This window comes from Cololabis saira, chromosome 3 (assembly GCF_033807715.1).
Source record: "Cololabis saira isolate AMF1-May2022 chromosome 3, fColSai1.1, whole genome shotgun sequence".
NCBI classification, from domain to species: Eukaryota; Metazoa; Chordata; class Actinopteri; order Beloniformes; family Belonidae; genus Cololabis; species Cololabis saira.
In genome coordinates, this window is record NC_084589.1 from 11,709,600 (window position 1) to 11,722,380 (window position 12,781).

Sequence of the window (12,781 nt, forward strand, 5' to 3'; positions counted from 1 at the left end):
AAATATATTAAAGAACCATATACGTGTACTATTGAGCATTAACATGTGTTTCAGAGAGCAGAAGATATGGTGACTAGTTGCCTATAAGTATGGTAATGGTGCAAAAAGTCAAACTTCAGAGGCATGTTATCATTTATCCTAGGGCTGGGTGATTTTGGACAAAAATAAAATCTAGATTTTTTTCTCTGAAAACCCGATTTTCGATTTCGATTTCGATTTTTTTTGGTAAAACTACAAAAGACAATGGAGTAAATTGTTTCAAATATTTTATCTTTATTTTTAAAGAAAAATAGCAAAAAAACATTTACAATTTTCTTGACCAAACAAAGATGACTAGACGGGCTCTGTCTGTAATGCAGCCAGCTGCAAAAAATCGATTTTCCGATTTTCCTTTTTTTAACATCGATTTTGATTAATAAATCCGATTTAGATTTAAAATCGATTAATCGCACAGCCCTAATTTATCCTAACCTTTATTGGAATGTACATCCAAGTTTAGTTGCAGGAATCTGAGGGAACGGATGTAAGAACAAAACTGGACAAGAACATCTGAAACAACCACAACCAAATTCACTCTATCCGGATGGAGCAATTTAACTGGATAGTTTTTTTTAAAGGCCGAAATGAAATAGAGTAACGAGGCTGTTTTTAAAATGTAAGGAGTAAAAAGTACAGATAATTGCGTGAAAATGTAAGGAGTAAAAGTAAAAAGTCGTCTGAAAAATAATTACTCCGGTGAAGTATAGATACCCAAAATTTCTACTTAAGTAAGGTAACGAAGTATTTGTACTTCGTTACTTGACACCTCTGCTTATTTTTGCATGTTTGTGTCAGTGTGTATTTGTCACATGTGAACAAACACGTGCACATGCAAAGGTGTGAGTTTGTGTCAAGGCACGAGGTGCCGTGTGTATCTGCCACTTCCATCTGCCGTTCTATCAGCATCAATGGGATGTACCTGCCACTTTCCTCCGCAGCAGAGGAGTGCGTTCCTCTCTCTCTGCGTGTATCTTCTCTCCGTTTTTGCCGTAAGGAATGACAACCACTAACACAAGCATGTTTTTGGGGCCTATAAAGTTCCACAATCCCGCCCTGAAACTGACAGACGAACTGTCTGAGACTGCTGCATCGCTGCACTCCCCTCTTGACTGGCACTCTTCACCTCACCCCACTGCCAAGCTCTGAGCAACCCAAAAAGAGGATATACTCGGCACGTTGAGATATTCTCCCACTCCCAACTTGGCCAACTTGTTTTCGACTTCAACTTTTACTCTACAGCCACCATTTCTAGAGATTTAACATCCTCTGACTTGTTTCTGCCTCCATCTACATTAGAAATAGTCCGCCTGACATCCGTCCACCGCCTGTCTGTTGGATCGTTCCATATCTGTTCAGGTCCTCGATATTTGCACAATATGTCGCACATTTGGGCAGCACGTTTCCCAATAAAGAGTTAAATTCATTAGCTCTACAACAAATAGACCTGTGCACTTTTTTCCCAGTAATTAAGTCTGAATGGATGCAAGATGGAATGGGTGATATTACTAACCGTATTAATTAGATAGTTCCAGGACCCAAGAAACAAATGAGCGTCACATGTGAAGATTGTTCAGACTGAAATCTGACCTGCTCATTTATTTGTTGTTTGGATGTTGTTTTTTTTGTTGTTTTTTTTTTTGTCATTCCATTTAGTTTAAAGAGAAAAAGAGTTGGTTGAAGTGTTAGATATATTTTTTTTTTTCCCTGCACTTCTCCCTCATTTATCGCCTGTAAATAAAAACTTCTTAAGCTCGGGTGGCAAAGGAAAAAGCCCTGGTTTATTTTTCAGGCTGTCTGTGATTTGACAGAAGATCGATAAGCTCACAACTCTGTCCGCTCTATAAATCCAGATGAATATGCAGCTGAGTATTTGTGTCTGCGTGTGAGAGAGGACCGGCTGAAGATTTCGACCATCGAAATGAGGATTTATTTATTTTATTGTATTTTTTGGGAGAAAGTGAGAGCCCTTGCTGTGTTTCTGATGTGGCTATTTGAGCTATGGTATATGTATGTGTATGAACAACGGAGACGGCATACACACCTAGTGCATTCTAAGAAGTCAAATAGAGCGCTGGAGGACAGTGGGTCTCTCTGAGTCTGAGTCCAGTGTCCCTGGTGGGGTTGGGGTTGTAAAACTGGCTCTGCATCTCTGTCCCAGCCAGATAGATTAATTAATTATCCAGATTGCCTCTTTTTTTTCCATGGCGGAGCCAATTACTCTGTCACTGAGCCTGTGGTCTATATATACTACTTTAAGAAGTAGAGTAGAGAGAGAGAGAGGAAACGGACTGTGCGTGTGCATGCATGCATGTGTGTGTGTGTGTGCGTGTGTGTGGAGGGTAATTAAAGAAATGGCTCAACCACAGACTTAAAATAAAAAATAAAAAGAATCCCACTATCCCTGAGTGCTGGAGCTGCGCAGCGGCATTGCTTCCTGTGAAGGGAGAGTAAATCTATGTGTAGGTAATTGTTGGTTAATTGAGAGGAAATACAATCTGTGTGTGTGTGTGTGTGTGTGTGTGTGTGTGTGTGTGTGTGTGTGTGTGTGTGTGTGTGTGTGTGTGTGTGTGTGTGTGTGTGTGTGTGTGTGTGTGTGTGTGTGTGTGTGTGTGTGTGTGTGTGTGTGTGTGTGTGTGTGTGTGTGCTCTCTTGTAGACCAAGAGGTACGAACCAAACTGAAGAAGCATCGTTCACTGATCCTCAACTTGTTTGGTTATTTCTACACGTTGTATTGAAATAAAATAGATTTCGTTTTTCTATTTGCAATAACTTCCTAAACAGCTTTGTCTCTTTAAACACCAACAAACTTTTTCTGAAGATACTTTGTGTCAGTTTAACATTGCAGGAACGTGACGGTTGTGTTTCTGTGAGGAGTGTAACGTGTTTCTGGTGCTTGTGTGTGACTGTCTGAGCCTCTGATTGATGGGTCAGCGGATGAACTGGGCTCATGTGCAGCGTGTGTGCGTCTGTAAGCGCCCTGAGGTGCAGGGGAAGCGGAGCGCTGCGCCTCCTGCAGGGGGTGCCGTGTCTCCCGGCAGGGGGATGCAGCAGGCAAACAGAGGGGTGCCTGTGCACCCCTCCAACCCAAAACCCCTACCCACAGACGTGCACGTCACCCCTCTGCACCCTGCTGAGCTGCAAGAAGGGTGGAAGGGATGGGAGGGGGGTGTTGGGACCCTGCTCTCTTCTAAACCCCCACTGATGCATAATTCATAAGCAAGTCGCAATGTTGGAATATGGCTACAGGAGGGATGAAAAACAGGCAAAAAAATATCTGAATAAAGTCCATAAAACCCCCCAAAAAATTAAAATAGTTCCCCATCAAAAGATTCTTTACACATCATGTTGTCATGCCTTTTCTGATCAGCACTGTAATTATTTGGTGAGTCATTATGAACCTGGGGAATATAAAGTATATTTGTAACTATTAACATTTTATCAGCTTGTCACAGAAAATGTTATTTTCTGCAGTTTTTCAGTTTTCTATCAGCTAGATAAGCTGTTTTAGTAAATCACAGATAACCCTAACCCATCAGAAATGTATACCTAATGAATTATTAGAGCCATAACCAAGGATTTTTTTACATGTTAAATATCAGTTTTGATTGTCAGAGGACTATTGGAGGGTCGTCCAACCCTTGCGATCGCCCATCCCTGGTAATAAAACAACAAAAAACAGTAGCTTTGGACTCCTGTCCTCGTCTCCTGGAAACACATGCTTATCCCATTACAGCAATATGACACACATCAACAATACTAGTGAGTGATGGCTGTAAGATGAAGCTATCTCACCGAGCTGGAGGGGACAGAGGGCAGATCGGGGGCAGAGGTGAAAAACAAACCCAAGAGGAAGGAAAGAATAAAAAACAAGAGAGTGGATGTTGTAAAAAAAGATTTAACCTCCACCCCTATAGAGGGACCCTCTGAGCTAAATAATGATAAGTTATTTTTTGTCTATGTAAATGTGTTAATGTGTAAAATGGAATATATGCTACACATCACACATGGAAATCACACATGGCACAGTCTTCATAACAAGTCTTTATGTGCAACAAAGTGCACCAAAGCTTCAATCTCACATTCTTTTGAACCATATTTTACCTGAACTCTAATTCCTGTTGTGAAGTCTTACAGTCTCACATGTTATTCAGACAAATTTCTATCGTCCCATCGTCACAGTCCGTGCTGATTCTGAATGTTCAGACATTTTTGGATCTGCAGTGTCGTTCAAGTTTATGGCTTTTCTGGAGTATATTGTGTTGTGCATTTAAAACCCCTCCATGTTTATTCTAACCTTTAAGTGCTGCAGGCAGGATCAGTGACAGGAAGTAAGAGCGTGATCCTCCTTAGGTGTGTCGCGACTAAACACGTGCTCCCCTCCAACCTCTCTCCGGTTCAGGCAGGACTGTCAGATGGCATTTTTCTGTTGCCGTTGGATACCGAAGAAATCCCGTGCACAGGTTACAGCTGCAGGAGGATAACTGGTATCATGTCGTCTATGTGTAGAAAGCTGACACGTAGAGCTGTCGATGTGAAGAGGGAGATGAAAACGTTTCAGCAACCAAAAACAGACTTTATAAATGTTGCGTTTAGTAGAATTCTTATTGTGCTTTGACCAGTCCAAACAGCACGGCATCAGGACCGGGAGGAAGTCTTTTGCCAAGCGTTTAATGCAGGGCTTACTTAGTGTTTTTTTCCCTCTGGTGCTCCCTCTCTTCCCCCACAAGGGCAGACACATCTGAAAGGACTGTGCCTTGGTGTCCGTCCAACAAAAGCTCTCTGTCCAATTTCATCTTCTTTAGAATTTGTGTTTGAATAACACTGGCGCTACAAATCAAACGATGTTGGACACTTAGAGTGAGGTCATGGGATGTAGATCATCGCTGCTTCCAGAGAAGTCTCCTTGTGTAAAAGACGGGGACGGGTGGCTGCTTCTTTGACTGATGGCTTCAGAGACTGAGAGGGTCGTTTGGGGCCCATTCTCTGGAGACTCGGTCCGTGCCTGAGCCAAACCCCTCATTTTCCTCCCCGGCTATATATTTCATTAAACTTTTAACTCTTCGTTAGGTAATTCCCGTGACATTTTGAGACGGTGCTGCTGAGCGTTTTCTCCCAACTGTAATATCAACCCTTAGAAAATATTTTAGAAGCACACATTTGGAGTTAAGCGGTGTGACATCCAGAGTAGCCGAGCTGAGCAAACCCCACGCAGCATTTCATGGTTACAGTCGCGCGGGTCCCAGTGGCGCAGATATAATTAAGACCTCTTCTTAATTACTTAATAAGCCTAATTAGTAACATTTCAAGATGCGGATTTGGCTTCAAGAGCGATGGAAATCAGAAGAATATTAAGTCTGTTTGTTATTTCGTTTAAATCCTAATGTTAATTGAATTAGTGCATTATGATATAACCGAGACGAGGCACACTGGGATTGACCAAAGGGCTAATGCAGTCTTTTATGCTCCTGATAAACTTCCAATTAAGCAGCACAAAAGGAGGACGCGGAATAAGAGAAAACAAAACGGAATCTAGTTTCATGTTTTTCCCTTTTATTTCCTGTTTTTTTGGCCGCATTCACCGTGTGTCGCGTTCGCAAGTGTTGCTTTCACTCTCGGTTTATTTTTCATTCATTGCCCAGATGTGATGGAGACTTGGCGTGAAAACTTTCAAGCCTGGAACTTCTGTGTTGTCATCAAGCCCACCAATCATGTGTTGGAGCTTCTGCAGTCTTCCTGGCCACTTAATTAGAAGTTTTTTTGGTACCACAGAAGGTGTCACCAACCCTTTCAGGCGCTGAACAGATGGTGTGTGCGTGTGTGTGTGTGTGTGTGTGTGCATGTGTGAGTATGTGTGTGTGTGCATTTCCCACCCCCACCTTTTTCATTTCTTTTTTTTAAGGTCCTGCCAGTGCCCACTCTGTTGCTCCTGGGAAAATGACCTAACTCATAGGCAGCTGCTTAGTGCGGCTTGAGTGATTCTTTACAGCCACTTCTATTGGGGGGGGGGGGGGGTTAGCAGGACGTACCACTGCAAACAAGGGGTGAGACCGCCGCCGATAGCTCCCTGGGTAGCTGCAAAAAAAAAAAAAAAAAAGTGTTTTGGTTGCAGTGCACCGGTTGTTAGAGCTGTGTTTTTCAATGCTGAGTGCAAAGATGCAGCGAAGATCTCGCTTCGGCGCCGGTGTTCTGCCAATTTCTGCTACCTGCCGAGAAATGCTACTTTGTGGTTCTGCGCATGCGCACAGTCGATTTTCAAAGTTTGATTGCCACGCTAAATTGATAATATGGGATGTTGAGTATTTGATCCTTCAAAAATACACTACCCATGACATGAATTGCATTACACTTTGTGAACATTATTTTCATTTCATTTAATTATTTATTCAAACAGGTTAAAACAAAAACAAAATAATCAGAATACATAAAATGTTTATACCGAGAAAAAAAAAAAAACAAACAAAAAAAAACAAAGAAAACCATAAGCAAAACAAAGCAAATTAAAGAGACAAATCTATATGTAAATAAATATTTCCTGTTTGAAAGGGTGTAGGATGAAGTTTCAAAAAACTTTTCTAGTCCTACCCCTTCTAATGTTCTGTTTTTACCATTTCTTCATTTCACAGAACTTCTAAAAGAAAAGCAGAAAAGAAAAGAAAAAGAAAAAGTGGTTCAGCTGAGCAAAGGCACTTTGGTCATTGGCTGTCAGTTCATGTGTCCATTTCCATTTTGTATCCATAAAGAGTATTGTTTTTAAAGATTCGTTTGAACTTACTTGGTGAATTACATGATTTAATTTCATCTTTACAGTTGTAAAGATGAAATAAAATCATGTAATTCGATAAAGATAAAGATAAAAAACAACAATTCTATCGCTTTATTTGATATTAATTCAGTCATTGGCCTTTATTTAACCAGGCAGGTCATTAAGAACATTCTTATTTACAATGACGGCCTGGCAAGAGACAAGGACCACTTGGGGGAAAGGAAGTGGGCTAGGGAGTAAAACACAGTAAAATTGTAGCTCTACAAAGGTAGAAAACCATTAGGTAGCATTTTTTGGCAAAGCAGCAGATATTGGCAGAACACCGGTCAGGGTTTGTGAGCACCTTCCTCTGCTTTTGGCAGATGGTGTGAATATCAGCTGGGGAGGCCTACAAAACAAAATGTGAATGGGGTTCCTCAACAGTTACAAAGAGGCCCATGGAGAGGTGGGGGGGGGGGTGGAGGCGGTGGCCTCCACCCTAATAGATAACAAGGAGGAGGTAGTGAGAGTCTGCAAGGGCATTTCCAGTCGAGGAGTGAAAGTGGAGGGAGAAAATGTGAGGGCCACGGATTTGATATCCGAGGCGGGTGGTCGGGGGGGCATAACACGCTCCGTGCTGCGTGGACAGAAGATCTGCTGTCACTCTGTGGTCGACTTGGCTCAACCTTCTTCCAACCACGCAGGAGGTGGAGAGAGAACAAGCTGAAAATTGGATGACTTTGTTTCCTGACTAATTACTTGATGTGCATTACTTCATGTGGGTTTGAGTCCAAATCCCAGTAAACTAGGACACATTTTTGAATATCCCGTCATTAAACGGCTGAACAATGATCCAGACGACACCAGCTATGACGTCCATCACCGTTGTTTTTGGGAGAAATCCCAGGCTTTCATGTGAGGCTCGGTCCTCTCTCATTCCCCGCCATTGATGGGGACATGGCTGAAAAAACGCTGGGACGTCTTCTCATAAAGCGCTTTAGCTCAGTGGTGCTGTTTCATTGACATGGCAGGGAACATAAAATCTGTCGTTCTCATCATGTTCTGTCGTGAGTAAACCTCCTTCCTGCAGCTTTCTCTATCAGATATATGTCTGTGTGGGTTTATGACTGTGGAGCTGGGGCAAGCCTGATCGATCAGCAGGAGCGGCTGGATTTAATAGGTGCGCTGCTCTCGCTGAGGGCTACAGGGCGGGGAGAGTATATTTAATCACTAAAAGGGACCAAGATGGCAAGCACCGATCACCAACGGCTTGCCATAAGAGATGTCAGGTATCGGTTTCCTTCACGCTGTGAACTATCTGGGGAGGATCTATTGCTATTATTGGCATTTCTGTGGTCAAAGAAAATGATCTGACACTGAAATTCAAACTCTGTGACTAAATCTTCACATTTAAATGTTTCTAAAGGCATTTTATAACGAAATGACAATATTTTTTTAACAGAATGCCAACACTTTTTTGCTTACTCTTCACATAATCTAACAAATACTAATTAGACTCACATTACATGAAATATATGCGACTTTGTAGACGGTCTAACTTACATTTGTTTTTGGGCAGTTTTTGTGTATTGTGTTTTGTTTGTGTGTGTTCATATTTAAGAGTTTCCAAGGTGAGTCTAGTGTCCTCAGTGGAAGTGCTGGCGTTGGGCGTGTCATGTATGAACAGGATGAAGAAGGTTACGTTGACCTCCCTTTGCATGTAAAGAAGTGATGACAAACAAGCAAAAGGGTCAAGATGGCAGGAACACAATCACTGTGATCTTCTTTGTTAGCAGCCTTTTCTGACGCAGGATGAATGAGTGTTAATGTGGGGTGTGACGAAGCACAGCGTCGCCCATGTACAGTGGGGCAAAAAAGTATTTAGTCAGCCACCAATTGTGCAAGTTCTCCCACTTAAAAAGATGAGAGAGGCCTGTAATTTTCATCATAGGTTCACTTGAGAGACAGAATGGGGGGAAAGAATCCAGGAAATCACATTGTAGGATTTTTACTGAATTAATTGGTAAATTCCTGGGTAAAATAAATATTTGGTCACCTACAAAAAAGCAAGATTTCAGACCTGTAACTTCTTCTTTAAGAGGCTCCTCTGTCCTCCACTCATTACTTGTATTAATGGCAGCTGTTTTAACTGGTTATCAGTATAAAAGACACCTGTCCACAACGTCAAACAGTCACACTCCAAACTCCACTATGGCCAAGACCACAGAGCTGTCAAAGGACGTGAGAAACTAAATTGTAGACCTGCACCAGGCTGGGAAGACTGAATCTGCAATAGGTAAGCAGCTTGGTGTGAAGAAATCAACTGTAGGAGGAATTATTAGAAAATGGAAGACATACAAGACACTGATAATCTCCCTCCATCTGGGGCTCCACGCAAGATCTCACCCCGTGAGGTAAAAATGATCACAAGAACGGTAAGTAAAGATCCCAGAACCACACAGGGACCTAGTGAAGGACCTGCAGAGAGCTGGGACCAAAGTAACAAAGGAACCATCAGTAATACACTACGATCAGGGACTCAGATCCTGCATTTGGAGAATGTTATATGCTCAAATGAAACCAAAATAGAACTTTTTGGTAGAAACACAACTTGTCATGTTTGGAGAAGAGAAAGAAAGCTGAGTTGCATCCAAAGAACACCAAACCTACTGTGAAGCATGAGATTTTGAGTGAAAACCTCCTTCCATCAGCAGGGCAGTGAAGATGAAACGTGGCTGGGTCTTTCAGCATGACAATGATCCAAACACATCGCCCAGGCAACAAAGGAGTGGCTTCGTAAGAAACATTTCAAGGTCCTGGAGTGGCTTAGCCAGTCTCCAGATCTCAACCCCATAGAAAATCTTTGGAGGGAGTAGAGAGTCCGTGTTTCCCAGCGACAGCCCCGAAACATCACTGCTCTAGAGGAGATCTGCATGGAGGAACGGACCAAAATAACAGCAACAGTGTGTGAAAACCTTGTGAAGACTTACAGAAAACCTTTGACCTGTCATTGACAACAAAGGGTATATAACAAAGTGTTGAGATGAACTTTTGTTATTGACCAAATACTTATTTTCCACTTTAATTTGCAAATACATTCTTTAAAAATCAGACAATGTGATTTTCTGGATTTCTTTTTTTTTTTCATTTTGTCTCTCATAATTGAGATATACCTGTGATGAAAATTACAGGTACAGTATATCTCATCTTTTTAAAGGAGCATGAGGCTCCTTTTAAGAAATGAGACTCTCTAGCGCCACCCTTCACCACGATGGCCGTTGGGGGTACTGCAGCCAACAGTGAAGCCGGCACGGGAGAACGGGGAGAACGCACATGCAGCGTCATGTGACGTCACATCCGCAGGACAGCGCGGGAAATTCCGGCCCGGAATTGCAGCACATTTTGCAGCACACAGCCTGTTCAAGGCAACGGACAGATATACTAAAGGGCTCACTCTTTTTGGTTTGGAACGCTTCATCTGACATTATTACTAGAAAAATTAAAACGTATACAATTTTTTTTCATAAATCCAGCCTCAAGCTCCTTTAAGTGGGAGAACTTGCACAACTTGTGTCTGACTGAATACTTTTTTGCCCCACTGTAAGTGCACGAGTGTGGACACGTGAAACCATTCATGAATGGATCGGCTTGTTCAAACTTCTGATGGACTCTACATGCAAAGCTTCAAATACTCTGTTTGCTCCTGTTTTTGTGGCGATGATGATATGATGACTGAGGTAATGACTTCTCTCAGCCACGAACCCCTGACTTGGTTATGAAAGACTGTTTTTCATCAGCTCACGCTTTATTCATTCTTACAAGAGAATAGATTGAAGCAACACTTGTCTTTAACTGTGTCCTGGGAGCACATGAGCTGGTTTTATTCAGTTAGTCTTGCTGCACACACATCACTAGTAGAGTAATGTGTCCTCCCTCAAGGTACACCTGTTGTATTTTGTGTTGTACTTTAGCTCCTAATGCCTTCACAAAACCTTGGATGTCCTTGAACTCCTGGCCCATACTTCAACCCCAGACACCCGCCTGCATAATGCTATTACGTTGGACCTCACTCGCTAAAAGTCATTGCTAGCGCTGGTGGCTGATTAGATTGTGTCCATTGATTGCACAGTGTGCTGCTAGGACGGCGGTGGTGTAGGCTGCAGCTCCTGCATCTCCTCTCTCCGTGTACTGACAGTCCTAGACGGAGGAGACAGAGCCCCATGCAGGCAACAGATCGAGTTATTGATCAGGGCTCATCTTTCCCCTGTCTCTGTCTTCTCTTCGCTGCTCCCAGAGATCCCCTCATCATGATAATGAATTTCACTTATTGCAGATTAACGGCGTAAGGTCTGCATGGTAATGGTGGCAGAAAATAGCTGTTTGTTACCCCCATTTGAATTTCCTACAGGGAGGGGGAACGGGCACTGGTTCGGCACTTGTTAACCAGTCTGAAAACTGCCATTTTAACAAAAGGGAAGCAGAATGTGGGTGAAAATGAAAGATTTAAAAGGAAAACCAGGGGGAGAGACTTGTGAAGACTGTGATTCCACTATCGCTGAGTTCTGGATCAAAGATTTAGGCTTGATGAAGGAGACTGGAGGAGATTTTAGAGAGGACAGGAGCACTGAATACAAAGATGCTTTGTGAAAATGATGGGGCGACGGGGAGAGATGAAAGCGGAGGATTCAGAAGGGATTTTCAGCCGTAGAGGAAACAAGGGTGTGATGGTCAGCGGTCACCAGCCAGCGGAGCTGCTTAAAGGTCGGACGCCGTGTGTCCAGCATCAAAACTGAGGCGGTAAAAAATGAATGGCAGAATGAATGTAGCATTGCTCTCCTCCACAAAACGACATATGCAGAGTAAAACAACACAGATGAACGAAGAGGCCAAGCGAGTAGGACTCAGGATCAATACACAAAAAACTAAAACTATGAGGATTCACGCAAGAAATCAGGAGAAAATCCAAATCAATGGGCAAGACATCGAGGAAGAAGATCAGTTCACCTATTTAGGAGCCACAGTTTGTAAAGAGGGAGGTGGTATGAAGGACCTAAAGAATAGACTGTTGAAAGCGAGAGGAGCATTTGTCAGACTTGGGAAGACCTGGAGCTCTAACAGCATCACCAGAAGAACAAAGCTGAAGTTGTACAAGACACTAGTACAGGGGTCGGCAACCCGCGGCTCTAGAGCCGCATGCGGCTCTTTAGCGCCGCCCTAGTGGCTCCTGGAGCTTTTTCAAAAATGTTTTCCCTTTTTTTCCTTTTTTCCTCTTTTTTCTTTTTTCTCTTTTTTTTCTTTTTCCTTTTTTTCCTTTTTTTCTCCTTTTTTCTTCCTTTTGCCTTTCCTTTTTAATCTCGACATTTTGACTTTTTTCTCAACATTTCGACTTTTTTCTCGAAATTTCGACTTTTTTCTTGACATTTCGACTTTTTTCTCGAAGTGCATAATAAAAAAAGAAAAATTTCCTCCCAGTTATAACTAATATAGATACATGCAGCATGTGTTGCCTTCATTCTTAGGCTTATACAAGACTTTTCATTTTTTGCGGCTCCAGACATATTTGTTTTTTGTGTTTTTGGTCCAATATGGCTCTTTCAACATTTTGGGTTGCCGACCCCTGCACTAGTAGTACCGGTATTACTATACGGATGTGAGACCTGGAAAATGAACAAAGAAGACAACAAGGCTGTCGACGTATTTCATAATAGATGCCTACGAAGAATACTCCGAATAAGTTGGCAGGATCACATCAGTAATATACGACTGCTGGAAAGAGCTGATATGAGACCACTCAGCAATGAGGGGAAGTTGCGAAGATGGAAGATGATTGGCAGGACCACAACAACGACTGCAACATAGCAATGACTTGGGCACCAGAAGGGAAGAGAAGACAGGGAAGACCAAAGACCACCTGGAGACGTACCGTGGAGAAGGAGAAAAGGGAAGGAGGATGGAAATCATGGCTGGAAGTGAGGACTGCAGGAGCCGACCGTCAGAAGT

At 42.5% G+C, this 12,781-nt stretch overlaps 1 protein-coding gene across 1 annotated transcript in view; it reads left to right on the forward strand.

The window, feature by feature from the left end:
* LOC133440587 (neuroendocrine convertase 1-like) overlaps positions 1-12,781 on the forward strand; it is a 228,783-nt gene that overhangs the window by 193,849 nt on the left and 22,153 nt on the right. The window lies entirely within an intron of this gene.